This window comes from Lepidochelys olivacea (assembly GCF_965140295.1).
Source record: "Lepidochelys olivacea isolate rLepOli2 genome assembly, chromosome: 13".
Taxonomy (NCBI): domain Eukaryota; kingdom Metazoa; phylum Chordata; order Testudines; family Cheloniidae; genus Lepidochelys; species Lepidochelys olivacea.
The window spans coordinates 14,517,152-14,542,457 of record NC_140423.1 but is presented as its reverse complement, the minus strand read 5'-3'; the positions used below and the strand labels follow the sequence as shown (position 1 = coordinate 14,542,457).

At 40.9% G+C, this 25,306-nt stretch overlaps 1 protein-coding gene across 6 annotated transcripts in view; it reads right to left on the bottom strand.

Moving 5' to 3' along the window:
• ZNF217 (zinc finger protein 217) overlaps positions 1-6,146 on the bottom strand; it is a 36,783-nt gene extending 30,637 nt beyond the window's left edge. For 2 of the 6 annotated variants that reach the window (XM_084645604.1, XM_084645609.1), the window contains exon 1: positions 6,020-6,146. The gene's annotated coding sequence lies outside the window, so the exon portion shown is untranslated. Of the gene's footprint in view, positions 1-4,940; positions 4,963-5,036; positions 5,073-5,218; positions 5,323-5,456; positions 5,526-6,019 lie in introns of those variants that run through there. The other 4 variants (XM_084645606.1, XM_084645605.1, XM_084645607.1 and 1 more) reach the window with 4 other exon arrangements.
• Between the last annotated feature and the right edge of the window lie 19,160 nt (positions 6,147-25,306).

The window sequence follows — 25,306 nt, the reverse complement described above, 5'->3', positions numbered from 1 at the left end:
CCTTGTTCTACAGAGATATAGATGTGACAATTCTGAACTGCCCCTCATATCAGAAGCATCAATTTACTAGTGTCAAACTGATGGATATATGCAATAAAAGAATAGTAGCAGTTCTCAGTTTTATATTACAAAGTCAAGCTTACAAAGCTAAACTACATTGTCTACTATTTTCCAAGAGCACGATTTTAAAGAAAGGCCCCAAAAATGTAAACCTTTAAAAGCATTAGACAGCAATTTAAGATTTAAAGTTCTATTTTACTTGGGGGGGGGGGGAAAGAGGAGGAATGAATATCGCAAACAACCAGTTAAAACCATGTTTCCTCAGCTCTAGCTTATACTATTCCCCCCCAACACCATACTCAAAATGAGATTGTGGATTTTAGTACATCCCCTCCCCCAAACCACCACACCTCTCAAAAAAAAGTTTGGCATAAATTAGGAATTTCCCCAACACCTGTTTCAGGCAAACATGACTACAGTTAAAGTAAAGTTTGGATACAAGGACAATGATGAGTCTTCAGTTTTCCACATGCAGTTTATATGATGTGATAAGCGATGAATTGCACTTAAACATTTTTCTGTGTAATAAAATGTTAGAGTGCCCATTGTGCATAAACAAAATTAGACTTTGATACTTTAGTTTGGTTGCACAAAATCTACAATACCTATTAGGAAAGTAGTTATCCAGTCATTTATTCACTTACATCCCATATTTAGAAATCCACCCAAGTCACTAAGCATGACTTATCAAAATAGGCTTTCCCCAAATATTCTACATATTATATCCAATTGTGACGTTTTCTCTTATGCTTTTTCTTGAAATAGACACTTAAAGGCCATTTGATAATTCATTCTACTTAATTAAATTGTTATCTTTTTAACCTATTTCTCATCTGTATTCATTCTTATAGGATTCCTCACCGAACACATATGCTGCAAACACCTTATCACCAGTCTAATTTCAAATCAAAAGGGTACTTCACATCACTTTCTAGGCTCATCAACAAATATACCAATAAGGAATAAAACATGATATGAATACATAATAGATTAGTAACTTAGTCCTTAATCAAGTCATATGACCACAATGAAAGTTTTCCCAAGACAGATTGCAGCCACCCATTTAATGGGTACCAAACTTGTCATGTGATTGTGTTTTGAGCAGCAAGGAAGTGAAAATTTAAATATTTTCTTTCACTTCAAAAATGAAATTAAAGCAGTTTGTTTTGTAAAGTAAACTTGATTCCAAATCCTTCAAGAGCCACTTCCTTCTATGACACCTACAAGAAATTACACAACTAAATACAGGCTGAGAAGCAGTTGGGTATAGTTGATGTGCAATTTTTATTTATATAACATATTTTAGACTTAAACTATGTATATATCCTCTTCCCCACATTGTATCTCAGGTTGTAAAGCTCTTAGGGCATGAACTATGTCCTTCTAAGTGTTTGTACAGTACCAAGCACAATGGGGCCCTAATCCTGCTAGTGCAATAGAAATAGAAACTCTAACTTTTTAAAGATAACTTCCGTGACAAAAAGTGAGAGAGTCCTTAGAAATGCTCAGGAGTTCATTCCAAGTAAATGGCATGTTTGAGACAATTTGGAGTTACAAATGTAATTATGTGAAGCAGAAACAAGTATCTTATTAGACACCTGACGTTCTAATCAGGAGTCTCAAAAAATAAACACAGGGTGGTAAGCCTGGCTAATGGCAGCCCCACTGTGGCAGAAATGTGCTACATTTACTATATTTAAAAACCGAACAGTTAGGTATTAAAAAAGATGAAACAAGGTAAGTGTAAGACACTGGCAAATATCCTTAGTTATTTCATCATCCTGAAAGCAGTGTGGAAGTGTGCATGCAAGTTCAAAGGTCAAACTCCTCTTCCAGATTCCCCTAAAGAAAGGAATTTTACCTCTAAGGGGTAAGGAGAAAAAGCAGTTCTTCCCACACATTAGCAATAGTGTTAATGTTTTTGTTTTGTTTTTAAGTATAGAGTGTTCTATATCTTGTACAGAAGTCTTGTACTAAGACATTACTCACTGCAACAAAAATTAGGACAGGAAAGACTAGACATAAAAAGGTTAAATCTTACTTAACATTGCCCCAGAGCTTCTTAATTACAAAGCTTCAGATTCTTGTAACTCAAATTTTACAGTAAATCACCGTTTTGAAAGTCAAGTGAAATCCAGTTTTCTTTTAAACCACTTTCTCTGCAAAACAGCGATAACTTAGCACTTGATTTCGTTTATGTAAAAACCAAACAATTAATCGTCTATCAATGCAACTCTAAATTCACAAGATTATGAATAAGGAGATACTCTAGTCAAATATCTTGAAGATTAGTAAGAAGTGTTCAGAAGGTAATTATGGGGTTTAAAGGAATCTAGAAGCCAAAATGAAGTAACCTTTTGTCAGATGGTCTGATAAAGGTGCTGAAGTTTATTAGCTTCCTCTTTCTACCCGCCCTCGCCCCCCCCTTCTTCCTTACCAAAACAAAGCAAAAACCCCAGAGCTATCCATTTAGAATCTAAAACAAGTATTCCTGACCCAAACTTCTAAAACCTAGAAGCTATTCTATAAAGCCTGTTATAGTAGCCTTGTTTTCAAGAAACAAATATAGGCCACTTAACGTAAATAAACCCAGAAAACAATTTCACACCCACTTATTTGTCAAAATGAAAAACACACTTTTGTTGTAAATAAGAATGTAGGTCAAGAATATAATTTTTTTTAAAAAAAGCAAATATGATACGTATTACCTAAGAATATGTTGAAGGAAGTGAAAAAGCCCTCAAAATGTGCAGTGATCCTTAATGACTTTTTAAAAATAAACTCTGATTACAGTATGGTAAAATTATTCTTCTAGGCCTTAGAGTAAGTTTTCAGAAAGAATGAGTCCAGTCAATGTAGTAATATTTGTCTCACTGGAAATTCTGTATAAAACACCTACCTAAAACAAACAAGACTTCTCTGCAAGAATAGTCAGCTGCCATTAATGACACACCTTAAAGTTCTTACCACACAGTAACTAAGCAAGTACAAACTAGTGGTGAACGTTTGTTACTTTTTGTCTGAAAAGTTAATGAGATAGATCCAGTAGTTAATATCAGATCTTAAAAGATTGTTTTTAAAAAGACAAAAATCAACATGAACATACAGAACTTATGTATGAAATGTATTGTTATGAAATGTATTGTTAGAATGTTCATATATCATGAATATAAACATTAACATTTAAACTTACTTGACACCACACAATACTAAAAGGTAAAATGCCTTCCTTCTAAGAGCACTAGTGCTCCAGTACTAGAAGGCAGCTGTTGTTCCCCTGCCTTTTCTTTTGTTGTGCTTAATCTCACGTCAAGTCATTCAACCAACTCCAAAGTGATGAAGACATAACTGAATCAACCTTAACTAAAATCAGATCTACTGTTTTTAAAATAGTTATGTACACTTTAATGATTCCCAAAAAAAAAAACCCAACTTCCCTACCCCCAAAAAGTTATAAATATATATTTTAAAAAAATCAGCAACTCCAGCATGTGCAGAAGTTTCCTGGCTGTAAATCAGATCAATCAATTACTGTAATAGCCACGTTTCTGAAGTTATTTGCTATTCCTCCTTATAAGTATAAAAATTACAACACAACCTGAAATTTCAGTGATTTAAAGAAAAGGCCAAAAGATTTAATGAATTTCAAGCATTAAATCAGAGATGTAGTATTCTCTGCAATTTAGAAGAACCGTTAATATTAGATTAACTAAGTCATTAATGATCCATCACGCATTAGCATTGCTACCGCAGATATTAAATATTGACTCATCAGTTCACAAAACTAGTGGGGGGGGGGGAATTCACCCTTCCCCCTTTGCTGAAGAATGCAGTTTATCTTACTTATTTGGAACTGCCCCTTCACATTATCAGAGAAAATGCTTAAATAGATCACAAATTAGAGTATTAGGTTTGGGAATCAAAGTACAGTTAATAAAAGAGCTCATAAGAGTAATAAAACATGGCGTGAAAGCATTTGCAAGCTATTGTCATAGCCCTGTGCTCTGCTACCTTTGCAGACACAAAACCAGCCCCCAACAATGTAAGCGTTGGTCAGCAAGTCAATGCTTGCTATTCAACTTGTAGTTAGGCGTTTTAATTTCTGTGTCTCCCAGATCATATCAGTCCTGCATTAAAGGCCTAATAAAATGTGAAGAATGATATCCTCTCATTGCATTTGAAACTGCGTTATTTCCCCGTTCTTTCTCATACAGACTTACAGAAACTTCCCTTTTCACATACTTCTATGAGAAAACATTTCACTGCATCTACTTTAGTTCCTATTTCTATTTTCGCTTTGCAATAGATCCTTCTAGTGCTGCCTCCCCTCAAACCCACCGAGTAGAAACTGATGTAGCTTTTAAACCCTCAAGGTCATTTTAGAAATAAAAAACTACCTATACATTAAAAATAATAAAAAACTTCACACACACTAAACCCTAAACTAAACCCTTTTCAAATTCAAACGCCTTTCATCAGTAGATCAATAACCCAACAGATTTTGTTGGCCACCACTTCAAAACTATTACACTTCAGTTCAAACACTTACAAGAAGTCACACACCATATTTTATGGGATGGCTCACTAGAGCGCATACAGAAGAGCTTGCTTTGGCTTTAGAATTTCTATATGTCAAAACAAACAAACATACATCACACATGCCCAGGAATAGAACGGTATATAACTTTTTTTTTAAAAAAATCCAATACCTCCCAACAAATATTAAGAATCGGGAGTGAAATCAAATCTCCAAACACTTAAGGAATTGTATTGTCCTCGTTTGGAAACGTCTTTTGTTGTTGTAGAAACCAGATGGGGTTTATTTATTTATTTTTAAAACTTCCTATTTCCCCTAGTTTAAAGAAAGAGAAAAAAAATACCAAATAAATGATCTGGAGGCTCTTAGACTTCACATAGCAGGCAGTAAGATGAAACAAAAAGAAACTGACAAGACTGATCAATAAACTTTTCATTACCAAATCTCTTCTCCTCCGCCCCCCGATAAGCCACACACACTACAAACCAAACCCTTCTTCCAGGAACATCCCTGACTCACAAAGAAATGTTCTCTCCCCCCGCCCCGATTAAAAAGGTCGACATTTTGAATATTTAAAACAAATACCTAGGTATATAATGGAAGTTTGAAGCACCTACTTACACAGAGGGAGAGAGAGAATGGGGGGCGGGGAAGAGGTGATCCCAGGCAGCAAAGAGGGAAATCAGAGAGAGCGACAACTTTATAGGTGGGAGGGAAGAGACGAAAGAAGATATGCTCATTCTTCATCTGCCTTTTCTTTTTTCTCCTCTTCCTCCCTCCCAGGGGGTTCTGGGATGAAGATCCGACCCTGGAGAGTGTATGGGGGGGAGGGGGGCAGGAGGAGAAGCGGTTTCTTTACCTGCTGCTGCTCCTTCTCTTCCATTGCCTGGTGGAGGATGAAACTCTCTCTCTCACTCTCACACACACAAACACACGAGTTGGGGCTTGAATGAGAAAGAAAGAAGGAGAGGGAGACAGGCAGGGAGGATTGGGGGCTGCTGTGCTTTACTTCCACACACCTGACCCTCTTTACGCCTCTGCTCAGGCGTCATGTCCGTGGGGTGGGGGGGAGGGTTATGTCCCCCCACAGACATACCTGCCCCCCCCACCTGGGGAGGGGCCAATACCCCTACCCCACCTCCATGGGAAAGAAGGTGCCAAGATACCACGGTGATGGGCCACCTTGCTGATTTAAGATGCAAAACACCCCCCCTCCCCACCTGCCTCTTCTCACGGTGGGGGCTCTGTCCCCGTCTCAAGGGGCGGTTAGTCCCCCTCCAAAACGCTCGCCCCCCCCTCAAGATGGGCTGAGCCCCTCCCCCCCTTCTCCTCATGGGGGGGGGGTAAGGGCTGTGTCTCCTCCAGGCAACCGAGCAGCTCTGACCCCTCTGGGGGTGCCCTCAGCTGAACTCCCGCCCTCACCTGGGAGCGAGCTGCCTCCCCAGCCGGCATCCTGAGGGGGAGGGGGGGTCTAGCCGCCCCGCTGTGGTGCTGCTGAAAGGAGCCCGGACTCCGCTGAGCCAGCGCGCTCGGGCCACTGTTTGTAATAAATTACTCCCCTCCGTCTGCAGCTGTTGTGCCGTGCTCCCCCCTCCCCTAGAGCCACGCCCCCTCCCGATGGCCCCGCCCACTCAGGGGCCCCGAACCCGCCCCCTTGCAGCGCTCGAACAGAGGCGGAGCTAGGGAAACGTGCTGGACAAGTGGGAGGTGTCAAAACCAAGGCACTAAGTGTTGGAGTAGGGGGGAGAGCAGGGAGTGAGCTGGAGGGGGCAGAAGAGGGAACGAGCAGGGGCAGAACAGATAGAGCAGGGGAGATGAAGGAGCTGCGGGGGTCGATTGGGGGGGGAGCAGAGGAGGTGGAGGGGGTAAAATGGGGAACAGTAGGGATGCAGGGGCACAGGAAAGGGAGGAAGTAGAAGAGGGAGAGCAGGCGGGAGCAGATGCAGAGTGGAATGTTTTTTTAAATTGTAAATACACTGAATAATAGGAGGCAATGGAAACAGACCTGAGACCATTAAAGTGCTAAGGAATATCTAATTGCTCCTTTTTGGCCTGATTCCCAGAGATGCTGAGCTGCTACAAGTCTTGTTGACTTCAACGGGTGCTGCTCAGCACCTCTGAAAAATCAGACCAATTGTCTTTAATGTTGCTATGAATGGGGACCATTAACACCATTTGAGTTGTTTCCTTTGTGCTACCAAGTAACTCCATTTTGAAGGAGCTGTGTAAGAATGGGATTACTTCCTTTTATATTTCTCTTAAACAGCTAAGAAATCAAGAGCAAATTAGTTTTCATTCTTTTATGTGTTTTGTAATTCAGGAAGATAGATAGCTAACTTCCTGAATTACAAAACATATAAAGGAACTATTATTCTAGAATACTGTGAGGCTTTATGTATAATATGCACTCACAATATTCTAGACTAATAGTCCACAATAACTGTATTATAAAGCACATTGTTTTGGACTATTACTATGGTATATTTTAATGGAAGTTAGCAAATGTAAATAACATACATATGAGTATTTTTCATTAGTTTCCTGTTGTGATCATTCTGGGAAAACAGCTAGAGATATTTTTTCTGTCTTGCTAGTACGCTCCAGTTGACCACTAGCTACTGCAGAATAGTTTACATAAATAAAAGTTTAGAACAAACTCACATTTTCCACAATAGAGAAACACACATACATAAAAAAGGCAGCAGATAGACAATGTGTTGCCAGTCATAGCCTTACTTAGGAAAATTAATGAAAAATTAATGAAAGAAGATTTTGGAACATACCTAGTGGAAAGAAATGGTAACACTTAAAAAAAGAGAGAGGGAGAACATGAGCTTATTCCATACTCTTGCAACATGTTGTGATGGTAGCTCACATATTTGCTCAGTTGCTGAAGTTGGTGGGTTGTTACATTTCTTTAAAAAGATATTAGCATGTATGCCAAAACGGAATGAACTCAGCAAAGTAGCAAGTAATGGGGAGTTTAAAATAATATTTTTAAGTGTCTCAGCTCCAACTGAGTGGTTTAGATGCTATAATTAAATAGAATGCATAATACTGTTAGCAAAGCAGTTAGCAGTCTCAGTTAGACCCTGAAGTTAGCACCTTATTGAAGTGAATGGTGTAAGGGAGGGGTGAGTTCCCAGTTATGTTGCTTCTCTTGTTTTCCTCGAGACAGTTTAAGAGACTTGAGCTGCAGCTCTTTGAAGTCAGTCCCACACTTCAGTGGGCTTTGGATCAGACTCATGATACTATTAGGCCCTGTCTGCATCATTTTAAATTAAATCAATTTTAAAATTATTCTGGTTTAAACAGAGGAAATCCCTAATGTGGAGGCACTTAAACTGGTGTGTTAGCTAACAGTTTTTAAACCACAATTTGTTTTCCTAGTCTAAACTGGGCCCCAATATTCAACTGGAAATGGAAAGTTGACAATTGGGCAAATTAAACAAACATGGGATCAAGCAAAAACCTTTTTCAAAGTTTTATGTGCTGTCTCACCTCCCTGGATTTTTACCTCATAGGTGTCTCTGAGCAAAGGGAATGATGGTCACTGGCAAACAGAGAGCTATACTACTGGATGATCCTTAAAGAACCATACTTTCCTTACTTGTGTTCTATATTCCATTAGCCACTAGCTGGGAAGGACCTCTAGTGTAACCAAGGCAATAACTTGATAACAAGGGCTAACTTTAAAGTTTATTTATATCCCTATAGCCTGGCCCTGTAAACTGGTCAGATAGGTGGACCCCACGTGCCCACATGGAGCCCCTTGAAGTCAAAATTTCCCCATGTGTATCAGTTTACAGGATTTAGGCCCTTTGGGTTGTTAATTCAGGGTTTTGTTTATGTGTTTTTTGCAACTTTAAGCTTCAATCTTGCTATTGACTTTGTGAGGAGTCTCACTGGAAGTTCTGTGTGGGTGCAGTGGTTGACCCATTCAGACTTAATTGCTGGATCAGCATGTTAGGGGTTTTTTTAACTCTTATTTATTTTGTGATGTGCCTGAGGTAGGTGTTTGTGCATCTTTGTAGAATTTTGTAGCATGTTGCTTGTACTTCAATATGGCAGAAGCATGGCAAAGCATTAAGTAGCATACAATAGCCTTAAGCTGTGTGTGTGACATGTCAGTGGTGCCAACTCCAAATGTTTTAAAGCTTTTCGCATTCATATTTGCAAGTTTCAGGAAAATACCATATGTCATGAGACACAATAAAATTGCGAAAGTTGGCAACATTGCTTGCACTAGAGACATATGAACACGTGTTGGGTTTTTTATTTCTTTCTTTTTTCTTTTATTTTTTTTTAAGCTTTAACTCTTTTGGGATGAAATCTTGCCTTATTGACGTGAAGGGGGATGTTGCAATTGACTTCACTGGGATCAGGATTTCACCTATAGTGACTGTAAATATGACTTAAGAGGAAATGCAGAAGCTGCATATATTTGTGTCCATTATGATATGTGATAATTGGGGAAAAGGTTGTGTTGTTGCAGTGCAATATTTGTTTCTATATAAATTTCAGACCTGTGCTCTGATCCTACAACCACATGCATAACTTGTTGGTGTGAGTAGTCCTCTGTAAATGAATGCCACTACTCACATGAGTTGTGCAGTTGTATATATGTGTTTGCAGAATTGGGGCCTAACATTTTGAATACCACTATGGACCACATTCAGCTGTCCAGTAAAGCAGATGCACTTCCTGCTGATGTGAACAGAACCCGAGGCTGAAGAAACAAATTTTACTACATGTGTGGAAGAGCACCACAGAATGAAAATGTATGGTCAACTTCTGCCCTTGAGATATGTGAGCATTTGAAGTCAATGTAAATACAAATAAGTGCCAAATCAGTGGATTTGGGTCCATGTATCTTCTGGCACAACTTGGCCTGTTTTTTGTTTGTTTTGGTTTGGTTTTTTTTTGAGACTGGCTAAACTGTAGCATGCTAATCAATATTACAAATAGAAATAAATGCAGGTCAGAGAGATCAGGTCATCAGCAGATAGTGATGAGTAAGAAAACAGAAAGATTGTTTCAGGAAAATCAAGAAGCCCAGAACAAGTTAACACTTTTGTTAAATGCAACATATAATATTACATTAGAAATCTGAAATGAAAATATTTATTTTTACAGATTAGCCACTATGGCCTCTATGATTTTTACTTGTGGGTCTGGAAATGTTTGATATCAGGCAAGGGGCAACTTGTAAAAATCATATTTTCTTCCCTTCGTTTTGTCTTATGTTGACGATATTTGCTGTCTTTCTGCAATCACTGCAACCATTTCATTTATGTGTTATGTGTGAAGTGAAAACTTCTAGTCTAATGCACAGGGAGGACTGATAGGACAATCTTTGTAGTGTCATGCTATTTGTTGATATATAGGCTCACAAAATTCAGTTTAGTCACAAACTAGAAAAACTGCAGCAAACCCAGAAGAGAACAGAGAAATAAAATAAAGTTGCTTTCCCTCCCTCAATGTTCCACTTCCCACCCCCTACAAATAATTTTTAAATTTATTTTAAAAAATGCATTGCAACACTTTTTAAAGCTTTTGGTAAAGATCTGGGTGTGTGCATCAAAGGGAAAACACTGTCCGAGAGACACTTGACATCAGAGCTGCTTGAGCAACAGGAAGCCTTTACCCAAACTTAAGTCTGTCATAGGTTAATTAAATTATCCACTCTGTACCTCAGAGTAGGAAACCTGCCTGATCACTCTTTTGGATGGGAACTCCCTTACTTTAGATTCATATGTGGGCAGCTGTACTATCTTGTGCCTGATAAAGTGGAATGGATTTAGGACAGGGGTTCTCAAACTGGGGGTTGGGACCCCTCAGGGGGTCGCGAAGTTATTACGTGGGGATCGCAAACTGTCAGCCTCTACCCCAAACCCTGCTTTGTCTCCAGCATATATAATGGTGTTAAATATATAAAAAAGTATTTTTAATTTATAAGAGGGGTCACACTCAGAGGCTTGCTATGTGAAAGGAGTCACCAGTACAAAAGTTTGATAAACACTGATTTAGGAGACTTGAGCTTAGTCCCAACTCTGCCACAGACTTCCTGTATGATATTAGACATGTGTTGTTAGTGTTGCCAATTCTTACAACGTTATTGTGAGTCTCGCACAATTTGGTGGTTTTCCTAAAGCCCCTGCTCTTGGAGGCAAGTGATGAGAATCTCAGCTTTCATTTTTTTAAAAAGTGTATTGTTTCTAGCTCTCATGGTTGTGGAGAAAAGCTTGAAGACGTGACTCATGTAATTTAAAGGCTCAAACATCAGAAGGCAAATAAAAAATAAGACATGTATTTTTTAAAAAATCATGATTTTGGGGGCCTTCTTCATGTTTTTGATCATTTGGGGTTGGCAAGACAGCTCTTCATCTCTGTGCATCCCATTTGTAAAATTGGATAATAATACTTCCCTACTTCCCATTAGTGTTGAAATTCACTTAAGTTTGTGAGGTGCTCAGATAGATACTATAATGATTGGGACCGTATAAATACATAGACTCTTGTGATGAAGGCTTTTGCAATGTTTTGTTTACTTGTCTTTGACCTCTCTCTTATACAAATTGCTTTTTTATTTCAGCAAGGAGTAAAAGAAAAGCCAATCATGTGTCAGCTGACTTCTATGTTTTTGCCTCACACAGTACTATGTTTACAGGAAATGCCTGCTACAGAGTCAGTTTTGTACAGAGAGGTGGTGTCAGATTTGACTAACATGCTTACATGATTAGGTTTACTAAGTGAAGACCCAAATGACACAGTGATGAGAGACTTGCAAGCAATCAGGCTTTTGCAACATCAATTAATCCAAGAAGCGATTTTATGCTGTACCTCTTTACTGATCGGTAACCATGCATGAGGTTACACGTCCCCTCCCCCACCAAGAATGTGCCTCCCTGCTGCATTAGTAACTATCTCTTCAACACATATTCAGTTACCAGTCTCGCTCTATAATCAGGAGCAGCTTTTTTTTTTTTTTTTTTTTTTTTTTGGCATTCTAGTAGACTAAAAGGACTGCAGTCTTTAAAAATGCACTTTGTAGGTATTTTAATACTTGTCCAGAATGTGTGGGTTCAATTACATTGTGTAGTGAATTTAACATGAATCATCTTATTTTTATCATGCAAAATAAACGGTAGTGTTTCTTTCAGTGATATACACACGCTGTGAATGAAAATGCATAATTTCAAGTATAGGCAGGTATGTTTATAATACCTTTACTGTATATCTGAAGCTTTACATTTGTCTTTGATATTTTTTTCTGATGAATTTTATTTAACAGATTGAAATATTAAGTGTCCTCTAACTTCCTTGTTTACTTATCACAATGTACATGACGTATGATATAGCAAATGCAAGCAGAGCTTTGATAAACATGTTTACTTTGAGACATTTACAAGCTATCAAACTTGCTATTCTTGCAAACTCAAGCTTTTGACCACCCACCTATCCCCCAAAGCTTTCTTTCTGTGATGGCAGCACTCCACCGTGTCTGCATATGTTCTGTTTTCTGCTGAGTTGTGTTTTTAAACTGTAAGATATTTGGGGTCAGGAGTCTGTTATTTATTCACCTGTGCAATTAATACAAATAAATTGGTAAAATGTAAATTATGCAAAAAAGTCTGCCTGATGAAATATGCTAAATGGAGATTATAAAACCACAGCTATTTCCCAGAATGCATTCAGCTATCAGTACCTGAGACACTGATAACTTTTGTTATTGGTCAGGTTCCGACTTTTCTTTCCTAGTATCACATGGCCTTTACTCTGGATATCAAGAGTCAGATCTGGGAACAGACTATTAATTCCGGCTCTTCCTTTTTGTCTGATTAGTTTGGGGTTTACAATACTCTTGCTGTTAGTTTATAAAATCCTTTCTTTTGTCTATAGAAAAGCAAGAACATAAACATGTTTATGATTACATATCTCCATTTCTTTTCTTTTAATATTAAGGCCCGATTCCTGAAAACACATGCGTAACTATGGGACTACTCACATGCGTAAAGGTAAGCACATGTGTAAGTTGTTATGGGATCAGGGCCTGTCAAGGTTCCTCCCCCACTCTGAACTCTAGGGTACAGATGTGGGGACCTGCATGAAAAACCTCCTAAGCTTATCTTTACCAGCTTAGGTCAAAACTTCCCCAAGGTACAAAATATTACCCCTTGGACAGGCCGCTACCACCACCAAACTAATACTGGTTACTGGGGAAGAGCTGTTTGGACGCGTCCTTCCCCCCAAAATACTTCCCAAAACCTTGCACCCCACTTCCTGGACAAGGTTTGGTAAAAAGCCTCACCAATTTGTCTAGGTGACTACAGACCCAGACCCTTGGATCTTAAGAACAATGAACAATCCTCCCAACACTTGCACCCCCCCTTTCCTGGGAAATGTTGGATAAAAAGCCTCACCAATTTGCATAGGTGACCACAAACCCAAACCCTTGGATCTGAGAACAATGAAAAAGCATTCAGTGTTTTACAAGAAGACTTTTAATAAAAAATAGAAGTAAATAGAAATAAAGAAATCCCCCCTGTAAAATCAGGATGGTAGATATCTTACAGGGTAATTAGATTCAAAAACATAGAGAACCCCTCTAGGCAAAACCTTAAGTTACAAAAAGGATACACAGACAGAAATAGTTATTCTATTCAGCACAATTCTTTTCTCAGCCATTTAAAGAAATCATAATCTAACACATACCTAGCTAGATTACTTACTAAAAGTTCTAAGACTCCATTCCTGTTCTGTCCCCGGCCAAGACGACTACAGACAGACACACAAACCCTTTGTTTCTCTCCCTCCTCCCAGCTTTTGAAAGTATCTTGTCTCCTCATTGGTCATTTTGGTCAGGTGCCAGCGAGGTTACCTTTAGCTTCTTAACCCTTTACAGGTGAGAGGAGCTTTCCCCTGGCCAGGAGGGATTTCAAAGGGGTTTACCCTTCCCTTTATATTTATGACACGCCCCCCAAATCTCAGCTAGGGTGAAACACTGGCTGGGATTTCTTCCTGGAGCTCTAGGAAAACAGAGTTAATAAGACACATGCATCTCTAAATATACTACCAAGTACATAAAGACTAACAATATTTTCCACATCTCAAGGACGATTTTAACCAGTTGATTCTGGGAAACTTTCACGGGAGAGTGCATCAGCCACTTTGTTAGAAGCTCCTGAGATGTGTTGGATGTCGAAATCAAAATCTTGGAGAGCTAAACTCCACCGAAGAAGTTTTCTGTTAGTTTCTTTGACGGTGTGAAGCCACTTTAGTGCAGCATGGTCGGTTTGCAGGTGGAAACGCCGTCCCCAAACATATGGGCGTAGCTTTTCCAGAGCGTAGACAATGGCATAACATTCTTTTTCAGTGACTGACCAGTTGCTTTCCCTCTCAGACAGTTTTTTGCTGAGAAACACTACAGGGTGGAATTCTTGATCAGGTCCTTTCTGCATTAAAACTGCTCCCACACCACGCTCGGATGCATCTGTGGTTACTAGGAACGGTTTGTCAAAGTCTGGGGCCCTTAGTACAGGGTCAGACATGAGTGTCGCTTTAAGCTTGTTACAGGCCTTCTGACACTTTCCGGTCCACTGAACAGCATCTGGCTGTTTCTTTTTGGTTAGGTCTGTCAGTGGGGCAGCGATTTGGCTGTAGTGCGGTACAAATCGTCTGTAATAACCGGCCAAGCCTAAGAAGGATTGAACCTGTTTCTTTGACTTTGGGACAGGCCACTTTTGGATAGCATCCACTTTGGCCTGTAGGGGGCTGATAGTTCCTTGACCCACCTGGTGTCCAAGGTAAGTCACTCTGTTTAGGCCTATTTGACACTTCTTAGCCTTAACAGTTAGTCCTGCCTCCCTTATGCGCTCAAGGACTTTTTGTAGATGTTCCAGGTGGTCTGCCCAGGAATCCGAAAATATGGCCACATCGTCAAGGTAGGCGACTGCATATTCTCCTAATCCCGCTAGGAGACCATCTACAAGTCTTTGGAAAGTGGCGGGTGCATTTCGCAGCCCGAAAGGGAGTACATTAAATTCATACAGCCCGAGATGTGTGATGAAGGCTGACCTTTCCTTGGCAGATTCATCTAGCGGTACCTGCCAGTACCCCTTGGTTAAGTCCAAGGTAGAGCTGAACTGGGCCCTTCCCAGTTTCTCTAATAGTTCATCTGTGCGTGGCATGGGATAGTTGTCTGGGCGAGTTACAGCATTTAGCTTACGGTAGTCCACGCAAAAACGTATTTCCCCATCTGGTTTGGGAACTAGAACCACTGGAGATGCCCATGCACTTTCAGAGGGGCGGATTACACCCATCTGTAACATATCCTGGATCTCCCGTTCTATAGCAGTTTTAGCTTGAGGAGACACCCGGTAAGGTTGGACCCTAATTGGGTGAGCATTACCTGTGTCAATGGAGTGGTATGCCCGTTCAGTCAGTCCTGGGGTGGCTGAGAACGTTGGCGCGTAGCTAGTGCACAGCTCCTGGATCTGCTGTCGCTGCATACGCCCAAGGGTCATGGAGAGGTTCACCTCTTCCACACCACCAGCACATTTCCCTTCGTAGTAGACACCTTCAGGCCACTCAGCGTCGTCTCCTCCCTGGGCTGTAAACTGACAAACCTTTAATTCTCTGGAATAAAAGGGCTTTAGAGAATTAATATGATACACCTTAGGCTTTCGGTTGGAGGTGGGGAATGCTATGAGATAATTAACAGCTCCCAGGCGCTCCTGGACCACGAATGGCCCTTCCCACGATGCTTCCATTTTATGGGCCTGGAGCGCCTTTAAGACCATGACCTGGTCTCCTACTTTGAAGGAACGCTCTCTGGCATGTTTATCATACCAGGCTTTTTGCTCTTTTTGAGCATCCTGTAAGTTTTCTCTAGCAAGGGCTAAAGAGGTTCGGAGGGTGTTTTGTAGGTTGGTTACAAAGTCCAGAATGTTAGTTCCTGGAGAAGGTGTAAATCCCTCCCATTGCTGCTTCACCAACTGCAATGGCCCCTTAACCTCACGGCCATATACAAGTTCAAATGGAGAAAACCCTAAACTGGGATGTGGTACAGCTCTGTAGGCAAAGAGCAACTGCTGCAATACTAGGTCCCAATCATTGGAGTGCTCATTTACGAATTTACGTATCATGGCCCCCAAAGTTCCATTAAACTTCTCCACCATGCCATTTGTTTGATGATGGTAAGGAGTGGCAACCAAGTGATTTACCCCATGAGCTTCCCAAAGGTTTTTCATAGTTCCTGCCAGGAAATTAGTCCCTGCATCTGTGAGGATGTCGGAGGGCCAACCTACCCTGGCAAAAATGTCTGCTAGTGCCTGGCACACACTTTTAGCCCTGGTGTTGCTTAGAGCTACTGCTTCTGGCCATCGGGTGGCAAAATCCATGAAAGTCAGTATGTACTGCTTTCCTCTGGGTGTCTTTTTCGGAAAAGGACCCAGAATATCCACAGCTACTCGCTGAAATGGAACTTCAATGATGGGGAGTGGCTGGAGAGGAGCTTTGACCTGGTCTTGGGGTTTTCCCACTCTTTGGCACACCTCACAAGACTGGACATAGGTAGAAACATCCTTGCCCATTCCCTCCCAGTGGAATGACCCCCCCAAACGGTCTTTGGTCCTGTTCACACCAGCATGGCCACTAGGGTGATCATGGGCTAAGCTCAAGAGCTTGGCCCGGTATTTAGTTGGAACTACCAACTGTCTCTGAGGATGCCAGTCTTCCTGGTGTCCCCCAGAAAGAGTTTCCTTGTATAAAAGTCCTCTTTCTACAACAAACCTGGATCTATTAGAAGAGCTGAGAGGCGGTGGGTTGCTCCGTGCCGCCGTCCAAGCTCTCTGGAGGCTTTCATCTGCTTCCTGTTCGGTCTGGAACTGTTCCCTTGATGCTGGAGACATCAGTTCCTCATGGGATTGTGGACCTAGGCTTGGTCCCTCTGGAAGCGATATAGGGGATGGAGCTGTTTCTGTTGACTGTGAACCGCTCTCCGCTGGTGCACTATGTTGGGATTCAGGCTCCGGCTGAGCCTCTTGTGTAGGGTTATCGGCTGCTGCCAGTTCAGGTTCGGTGGGGCCCTCTGGTGTTGAGGTTGCAAGTACTGGATTCAGTGCTGACACGGGGTCTGGTGTTGGTTGTTCGGCTGGTTCCGGTTCTGGGACTGGTTCCGTCTGGGTCTCCGGGACTGGATCCACTACTGCTGTTGCAGACATTGGCCTGGGGTCCAGGTCCATCACCTCTGACTGGGTCCTGATAGAAGTTTCCGGAACAGAGCTAGGCCTCACGGCTTGTTTAGCCTGGTTGCGGGTGACCATTCCCACCCTCTTGGCCTGCTTCACATGATTGGCCAAGTCTTCCCCCAACAGCATGGGGATGGGATAATCATCATAGACTGCAAAAGTCCACATTCCTGACCAGCCCTTGTACTGGACAGGCAACTTGGCTGTAGGCAAATTGAAAGAGTTGGACTTGAAGGGTTGAATCGTCACTTGGATCTCTGGGTTGATTAAATTGGGGTCCACTAAGGAAGCATGGATAGCTGACACTTGTGCTCCGGTGTCCCTCCACGCGGTGACCTTCTTCCCACCCACACTCACAGTTTCCCTCCGCTCCAAGGGTATCTGGGAGGTATCTGGGCCTGTGGACCTCTGGTGTGATTCCGGTGCAATGAACTGTAATCTGTTGGGGTTCTTGGGGCAGTTGGCCTTTACATGCCCCAGCTCGTTACACTTAAAACATCGTCCAGCTGACGGGTCACTGGGGCGAGGAGGGTTGCTGGAGAACGGGGTGGTGGGACGATAAGGGGTCTGGAGGGTTCTTTGGGAGGTAGGTGGGGCTTTGGGCGGCCCCCGTTAATAGGGTGTGGTCTGGGGTGGTCCCTTCTGGTCTCCGCTCCAACTGCGACCAGTTTTCTTCTTCTCTGCCACCTCCACCCATCTGGCTCCAATCTCTCCCGCCTCGATTACAGTTTTGGGTTTCCCATCTAGGATGTATCTTTCTATTTCCTCAGGAACACCCTCTAAGAATTGTTCCATTTGCATTAGGAAGGGCAAATTTACTGGAGATTCAACACTTGCTCCTGATATCCAGGCATCCCAATGTTTTACAATGTGGTAGGCATGTCGGGTAAATGACATGTCTGGTTTCCACCTTAGGGCTCTGAACCTCCGACGAGACTGCTCGGGTGTTATCCCCATTCTGACTCTCGCCTTGGATTTAAACAGTTCATACTTGTTCATGTGTTCTTTAGGCATTTCAGCTGCCACCTCAGCTAAGGGTCCACTGAGCTGCGGCCTCAGCTCTACCATGTATTGGTCAGTAGAGATGTTGTACCCAAGGCAGGCCCTTTCGAAGTTTTCTAAGAAGGCCTCAGTATCATCACCTGCCTTGTAGGTGGGGAACTTTCTGGGATGGGAAGTGGTACCTGGAGAAGGATTGCTAGGGTTTGTTGGTATATTCTGCTGGGCCTTTATCCTCTCCATCTCCTCCACATGCTTCCTCTCTTTTTCCCTCTCCTCCTCCACATGCTTCCTTGCCTCCATTTCCCTCTTGTGGGCAGCCTCTTGGTGTTGTTCTGCCTCCCTTTCTTGTTCCTTCTTCAGCTGCATGAGTTCTATCTGTCTTTCATGTTCCCTTTGTTTTTCCTCAGCCTGAAATTTGGCTAATTCCAGCTGTAGTCAAGCTGAGGATTTGGCCATTCTAACCTCTCTGTTTTTAACTAACTTTACACCCGAGGTTTAGAAATAAACAAACAAAACTTGGCTGTAAAATTTTGCTGTGCTGGAATAGAATACCTATTCTCTGATAGTGATTGTCAGCCTACAGAAAAAGACAATTCCCTTGTCTCTGCTCTGGGCCCAAATTAAAGCAAAAAACCTCCAACTACTTGGAAACCTGCTTACCCAGCCCAAAGAAGAAAAAAATTTCTTTTCAAACCTGTGCTCCTTGTAAAACAAAAAAAAAAAATCAAAATCCTAAAAAAAACCCTGCCACTTTTGTCTCCAGGCAAATGGGTAGAGCACACACCCCCTATTTACTTTTAGGAAGAAAAGAGAAAAAAAAAAAAAAAACCTCTGGGTTGGAAGACTGTGAATTTCCCTGCAGGAGTTAAGTACCCTGCCTCCAGGCAAAGAAAACCTGCAATTCACAAGATAATCCCCTTTTGTCTCTGCTTGGCCACAAAGCAGAGAGAAACCAAGCTGCTTTCAGTTTCAAAGCTGCCTTCTGGACTTCCTAAAAATTCCTTTTTAAAATCTGTATTTCTAGTTCAAAAAATCTCAACTGGATCTCAAAATGATTTCAGGTTAATCCCACCGCTGCCACCATGTCAAGGTTCCTCCCCCACTCTGAACTCTAGGGTACAGATGTGGGGACCTGCATGAAAAACCTCCTAAGCTTATCTTTACCAGCTTAGGTCAAAACTTCCCCAAGGTACAAAATATTACCCCTTGGACAGGCCGCTACCACCACCAAACTAATACTGGTTACTGGGGAAGAGCTGTTTGGACGCGTCCTTCCCCCCAAAATACTTCCCAAAACCTTGCACCCCACTTCCTGGACAAGGTTTGGTAAAAAGCCTCACCAATTTGTCTAGGTGACTACAGACCCAGACCCTTGGATCTTAAGAACAATGAACAATCCTCCCAACACTTGCACCCCCCCTTTCCTGGGAAATGTTGGATAAAAAGCCTCACCAATTTGCATAGGTGACCACAAACCCAAACCCTTGGATCTGAGAACAATGAAAAAGCATTCAGTGTTTTACAAGAAGACTTTTAATAAAAAATAGAAGTAAATAGAAATAAAGAAATCCCCCCTGTAAAATCAGGATGGTAGATATCTTACAGGGTAATTAGATTCAAAAACATAGAGAACCCCTCTAGGCAAAACCTTAAGTTACAAAAAGGATACACAGACAGAAATAGTTATTCTATTCAGCACAATTCTTTTCTCAGCCATTTAAAGAAATCATAATCTAACACATACCTAGCTAGATTACTTACTAAAAGTTCTAAGACTCCATTCCTGTTCTGTCCCCGGCCAAGACGACTACAGACAGACACACAAACCCTTTGTTTCTCTCCCTCCTCCCAGCTTTTGAAAGTATCTTGTCTCCTCATTGGTCATTTTGGTCAGGTGCCAGCGAGGTTACCTTTAGCTTCTTAACCCTTTACAGGTGAGAGGAGCTTTCCCCTGGCCAGGAGGGATTTCAAAGGGGTTTACCCTTCCCTTTATATTTATGACAGGGCCTAACACGTTACTGGTTTCAGGGGCCTGTACACTGAAGTTCTTTATTTGTCTGCAGAACAGAGACAGCACAGTGCAGAGTTCTTCATGACATCCCACCAATATATGTGTAATATTCACAACAAGAGTAGTAGTGAAGAAGTCCATACCAAAATTCCAGATCTGAACAACCCTGAATAATGGGGAAGTTTGCATCTGGATCCACATCTGAATTTTGCAGCTCATATCATTCTCTAAGTGAAATATAAAACTACTTAAAATCAGTTCTTTTTTTCCTCTCTTATTATGTACTGGAAAATGGATTTGTTTCCACCAAAAAACCTGTTGAGTTAAACTTTTTTTAAACTGGATTCCCTTTGGGGCACTGACGGCTTACACTGCAAAAGTGAAAATTTGCTTTGTTTGCATGCTTTGATGTTAAAAAGAGATTTTTTTTTTTTTGGTCAAAATTTCATCGACATCTACAAGAATATGTACAACATAAAAGAAGAAATGATGGAAATATTCACACAAAATTTCACAAAACTCCCCAGTTCTGGGGGAACCACCTCTGAAAATGAAAAGGTGCTGTAGTTATATTTCATGGTACATTCACTCTACATTCAAAGGCTGAAACTGCCCAAGAAAAAAAAAAGAAAAGAAAAGCAACAATTATTGCTAATTGTGATTGTATTTTTGTGATATGGGTGAGATCTTTAGGAACTGGACCAAGGACACCAATTCAAACAAGCAACAAATATATACCTACTTTAAAATAGCGCATCCGATGAAGTGAGCTGTAGCTTACGAAAGCTTATGCTCAAATAAATTTGTTAGTCTCTAAGGTGCCACAAGGACTCCTTTTCTTTTTAAGATTATGTGTGCATATTAATTTAGAGTAAAGAAAGTATTCATTTTGTAAAGGTTCTTTAGGTGTAAGATTACACAAGGCCATATGAGATGCAATCCTTAGCGTTAGACACAATGTGGTGAGGTTTTTAGTCTTACTCTAGAAAAATATTTACCTTAGAAGCTGCCCTCTTGCTCAATTGAAGTGCCACTGCAGTATTTATTGATAGGATTCTAGGTCAAAGAGGATGGGATGCAAGAGGCACTTTTACCAAAAAAAAACCCAAAATAATAATAACTTTCACAATATAAAAAAATGAATCATCTGTCTTTCATAAACTAGAAGCACCTATCGTGTGTTAATTTGTAAACTGCACTGAGATCCTACAGAATGAAAGATACTATATAAATGTAAGATGGTATTGATCAGTCCTGAAGAGGCACGATAATTCTCATAGGTTTCAGAGTAACAGCCGTATTAGTCTGTATTCGCAAAAAGAAAAGGAGGACTTGTGGCATCTTAGAGACTAACCAATTTATTTGAGCATAAGCTTTCGTGAGCTACAGCTCACATCATCTCATAGGCCTTCAACATTCTTTCTCCCCATAGTCTCATAGCAGAAAGAATTCCCTGAGCTCTATCTTTCATTATTATTATTATTTTTCTTCTTACAGCCGCTGCTGTCCCTTCATCAGCACTTCTGTCTCAGATCTCCAATGCAGCAAAAATCCTGGTGCTTCTGAACATTTTGAATGCCTTGCAGTTGATATGATAAAAATGTGCATTTGAAAGGATATAAAGAGATGAGTGACTGTTTAAAATGGGGCATTAGCATGACAGTTGACAAAGGCATGGTATATTGTTGGATCCCACTGGCTTCTAATGCTCGTTAATGAGAACAAGTATTCCTTGATCAGAGTCAGAGATAGTTGCTTCAAATATACTTCACATAGACATTGAATGTATGTCACATTTTGAAAAGATTGTATATATGTTCATATACCTTAGGCACACATCCCTTTGCTTCTGAACATTACGGGTTGTTTTCTTTGGTGATTGACTAGTGACCTGAACCTTTTCCTGTACTTTTGTTGTGTTTATTTGATTTTTTTTCCCCTTTCCTGTAGTTGTAGGAATAATGCTCTGGCATGCATGTGCAATGCTGTACAGCTAGAGATCTCCAATAAAGAGTCTGAGTAGTGCTGAGCATCGGCAATGCCATTTAGATCAAATTACTTTATTTGGGCTCTGAACACACTTAGCTGCTCCAGGAAGCTCTCAGCAACTTGAAAGATTAGGTTCTACTTGCAGTTTCTTGGCCGAAATTGCAGATTTTAGCCATAATGCCTGACAAAATCTCACAGATATGGGCCCAAATCTCTCACACAATTGCACAGATTTGAGGCAAAATCTGCACAGATGTTGTTAATGGTCCCAGCTGATTTCTATTACCCCAGATCATATGCAGATACTTTATGAGAGAAAGATAGCACAGGAAAAACTTGCCAAATTACAGTAAGTATAGCATAATACTAGTTCCTCTTTACATAATAGCTATGTCTTCGCTAGTATTTGTCTTCTAACTTCTCACTGTTACACTGCCACTGGCAGAAGACTACCAGTAGTGTCAACAATAGGAACTCTAGTATAGACAAACAGTAGGAACAATAGTGTAGATTGACTGCTGGCTTTAAAACTCTAGACGCCACCAGAAACTTGTCTACACTTATCTGTTCCCACTATTGCTATCAGCAGCGGGGTCAGCATGAGACCAAGGCTGGGAAATTTGAAGGGAAATGTTAGTGTAAACATGGTTGCAGTGGTGCCAGCAAGAAACATTTTAATTATATGCATGGACCAGATTTTCAGCTGTTGCAAATCAGCGCAGTGCCATTGACTTTCGTGGAGCTACACTAATTTATAGCAGCTGTGAATCTAACTCCAGGTTCTAGCATGCTTAGAGAGATTTTTTTTTCTTGTGAACATAAACCTGTGTCTGTTGTTGGGAGCCCCAGTCCTGCAATGTTGGGCAGAATCCCATTGCATGGAGGCTTACTGGAGTCAGAGATCCTCCAAGGGGGAGTTTATTCCGGGACTGAGGCTTAGAATGTTTCAACAAGGGTGGTCTCCAGTCAGGTAAATAATGCTTCAGGATTGGGCTCTTAGGGATTTTCTGCAAATCTGGTAGGTATACTGAATAGGATGACATTCTGCCCTCAGCCTACTCACGTTAGGCTGTTATTCAGAACAATCCCTGGGTAGATTTGCCTTCTTTTAGCCTTTTCTGTTAAATGAACATATTTTTAAATGGACACCCATGTCAAATATTATCCCAGATTCAGGTTTTTCCTAAGATAGGTTTTCTCCAAAACTTCCCAACATTAGAAATATTTCCATGATTTAAAAAAAAACAACAAAAAAAAAAAACCAGGAAGAAGAAAATTTTTCAGAGAAGACCTTGAGGTGTTATACTAATATGTGAGAGCCAGAAAGGTGAAACTTATACTAGGGATTATGTATTTTTGACTATAAACAAAGATGAAGGTGACACATTTTCCTGTCTAACTGGTGATAAATGAAAATAAATAAATAAACAGCATGTACTGTGAGTGAGGTAATATATTATATTGAACCAACTTCTGAAGAGCTTGTCTGAAGAGCTCTGTGTAAGCTTGAAAGCTTGTCTCTCTCACCAACAGAAATTGGTACAATAAAATATATGACCTCACCCACCTTGTCTCTTTAATATCCGAGGAACAACACTGCATACAGAATATACGGAGAAAAATTAATTTAAAATGCAAACTTATTTCAGTTTATTCATCTAAAATATTGTTAGTCACAGCTTACATAGGGATTTTAAATGTTTCTAAATGGGTTTTTTTTAGCCCACAAGTGTTCCTTTGAGGTTTTGACATCATATTTATCCCTCCAATATCACAGTCAATCCAAACTGGATAATGGTATATGCGTAAGAGGTCTAATCAGGTGTCTGATGAACCTTCTTATTTCATAGAATATCAGGGTTGGAAGGGACCTCAGGGGGTCATCTAGTCCAACCCCCTGCTCTAAGCAGGACCAATCCCCAATTTTTGCTCCAGCTCCCTAAATGGACTCCTCAAGGATTGAGCTTACAAACCTGGATTTAGCAGGCCTATGCTCAAACCAGTGAGCTATCTCTCCACCCCCAAGGTTGACAATTCAGGAGTGACACAGCATGTTACAAATTTCACAGCTCCGTGTGTTGTCTGAGTTAGAGTCCAAGATTGCAGAACACTACTTTCTTCTTTCTCACTTTGCTTCCATCGTCTGGAACAAAGCCACTTCATGTTGAGCTGCGCCCAGTGCCACCTATTCCCTCCAAATTGGATGGGATTCTGTGCGCTCCTCGCAGCTTTCTGTATTGATGTTGAACGACTTCATATCATTTTTACACGTAGTAGTACTGCCATAAAGAGCCATCCCAAATCTCACTGTACAAAATATTCTTGGGGATACCTGTGTTTGGTATTTTGTCGTCTCACTTTATTTTCAGAATCTTACACAGCTATTTCATGTAGAAGCTGTTCAGTTTGCTGATGTGGCAATGATATGTAGTCATGGTTTTTGAACCATAAAGCAGGGATGACTGCACACGTCTCATAGATTCACATCTTCACCTTTGTCTATAATTTGCTGTTACTCCATGCACGGTTGTGTAATAGCCTGAAATTCTTAGCTGCTTTTCCGATTCTATTAGTCAGTTCAGTCTGAAGCTTAAGATTCCTTCTGATCGTATAAAGCAAGTAGCAAAAGCTGTCAACAATGGCAAGAGATTTACCTTCCAGAGTGACATCAGGCACTGGTTTTTCCACTCCTTGGTACATGATCATAGTCTTCTTGAAACTAATTGTTAACCTGAAGCTTTTGCATGATGCAGAAAATCTACCCAAGAGATTTTGCAGGGAAGATTCACTGTGGGCAATCAAGGCCACGTCATCCGCAAACAGGAAATCTCTCATAACCAGCTCTTTCCCCTTGGTTTTCACTCTGAACCTTGCAATATTGAACAAGCCTCCATCTAGTGTGGTTCGAAGATGAATGCCATCACTGCTGTCCTTAAATGCATGAAGAAGCAGGAATGAAAGGTAGATGTCAAAGAGCCCGGGAGCTAAGACACATCCCTTTTTCACCCCATTGTTAATCTCAAAGGCATTTGGTTCTATATTTCCATACACTACAGTTGCCCTCATACCTTGATGTAAGGAACAAATGATGTTCAACAGTTTGTGGAGGACAACCCCATTTCTTCAGAACAATAAAAAGGCCCTCTCTGTTAACCACATTGAAGGCCTTTGTGAGATTGAAGAAGGCTATGTACAGTGGCATTTGTTTTTCTCTACACTTCTCTTGCAGTTGCTTAACTGAAAATATCACATAAATGGTGGAGTGTCCTGAGAGAAAACTGCATTGACTTTCAGGACAGAAATAGTTATAATGTAAAAGTCAGTCAGTATTATATTCACACAGTTCTTGTGACTGTGACTGTCTCTAGGAAGGCAAGTCATTTATAAAAAATATCCAATTCAAAGGCACCAAAGTTGGATTATATATAATACCTGGAAAGTACTTGTGCATGCATA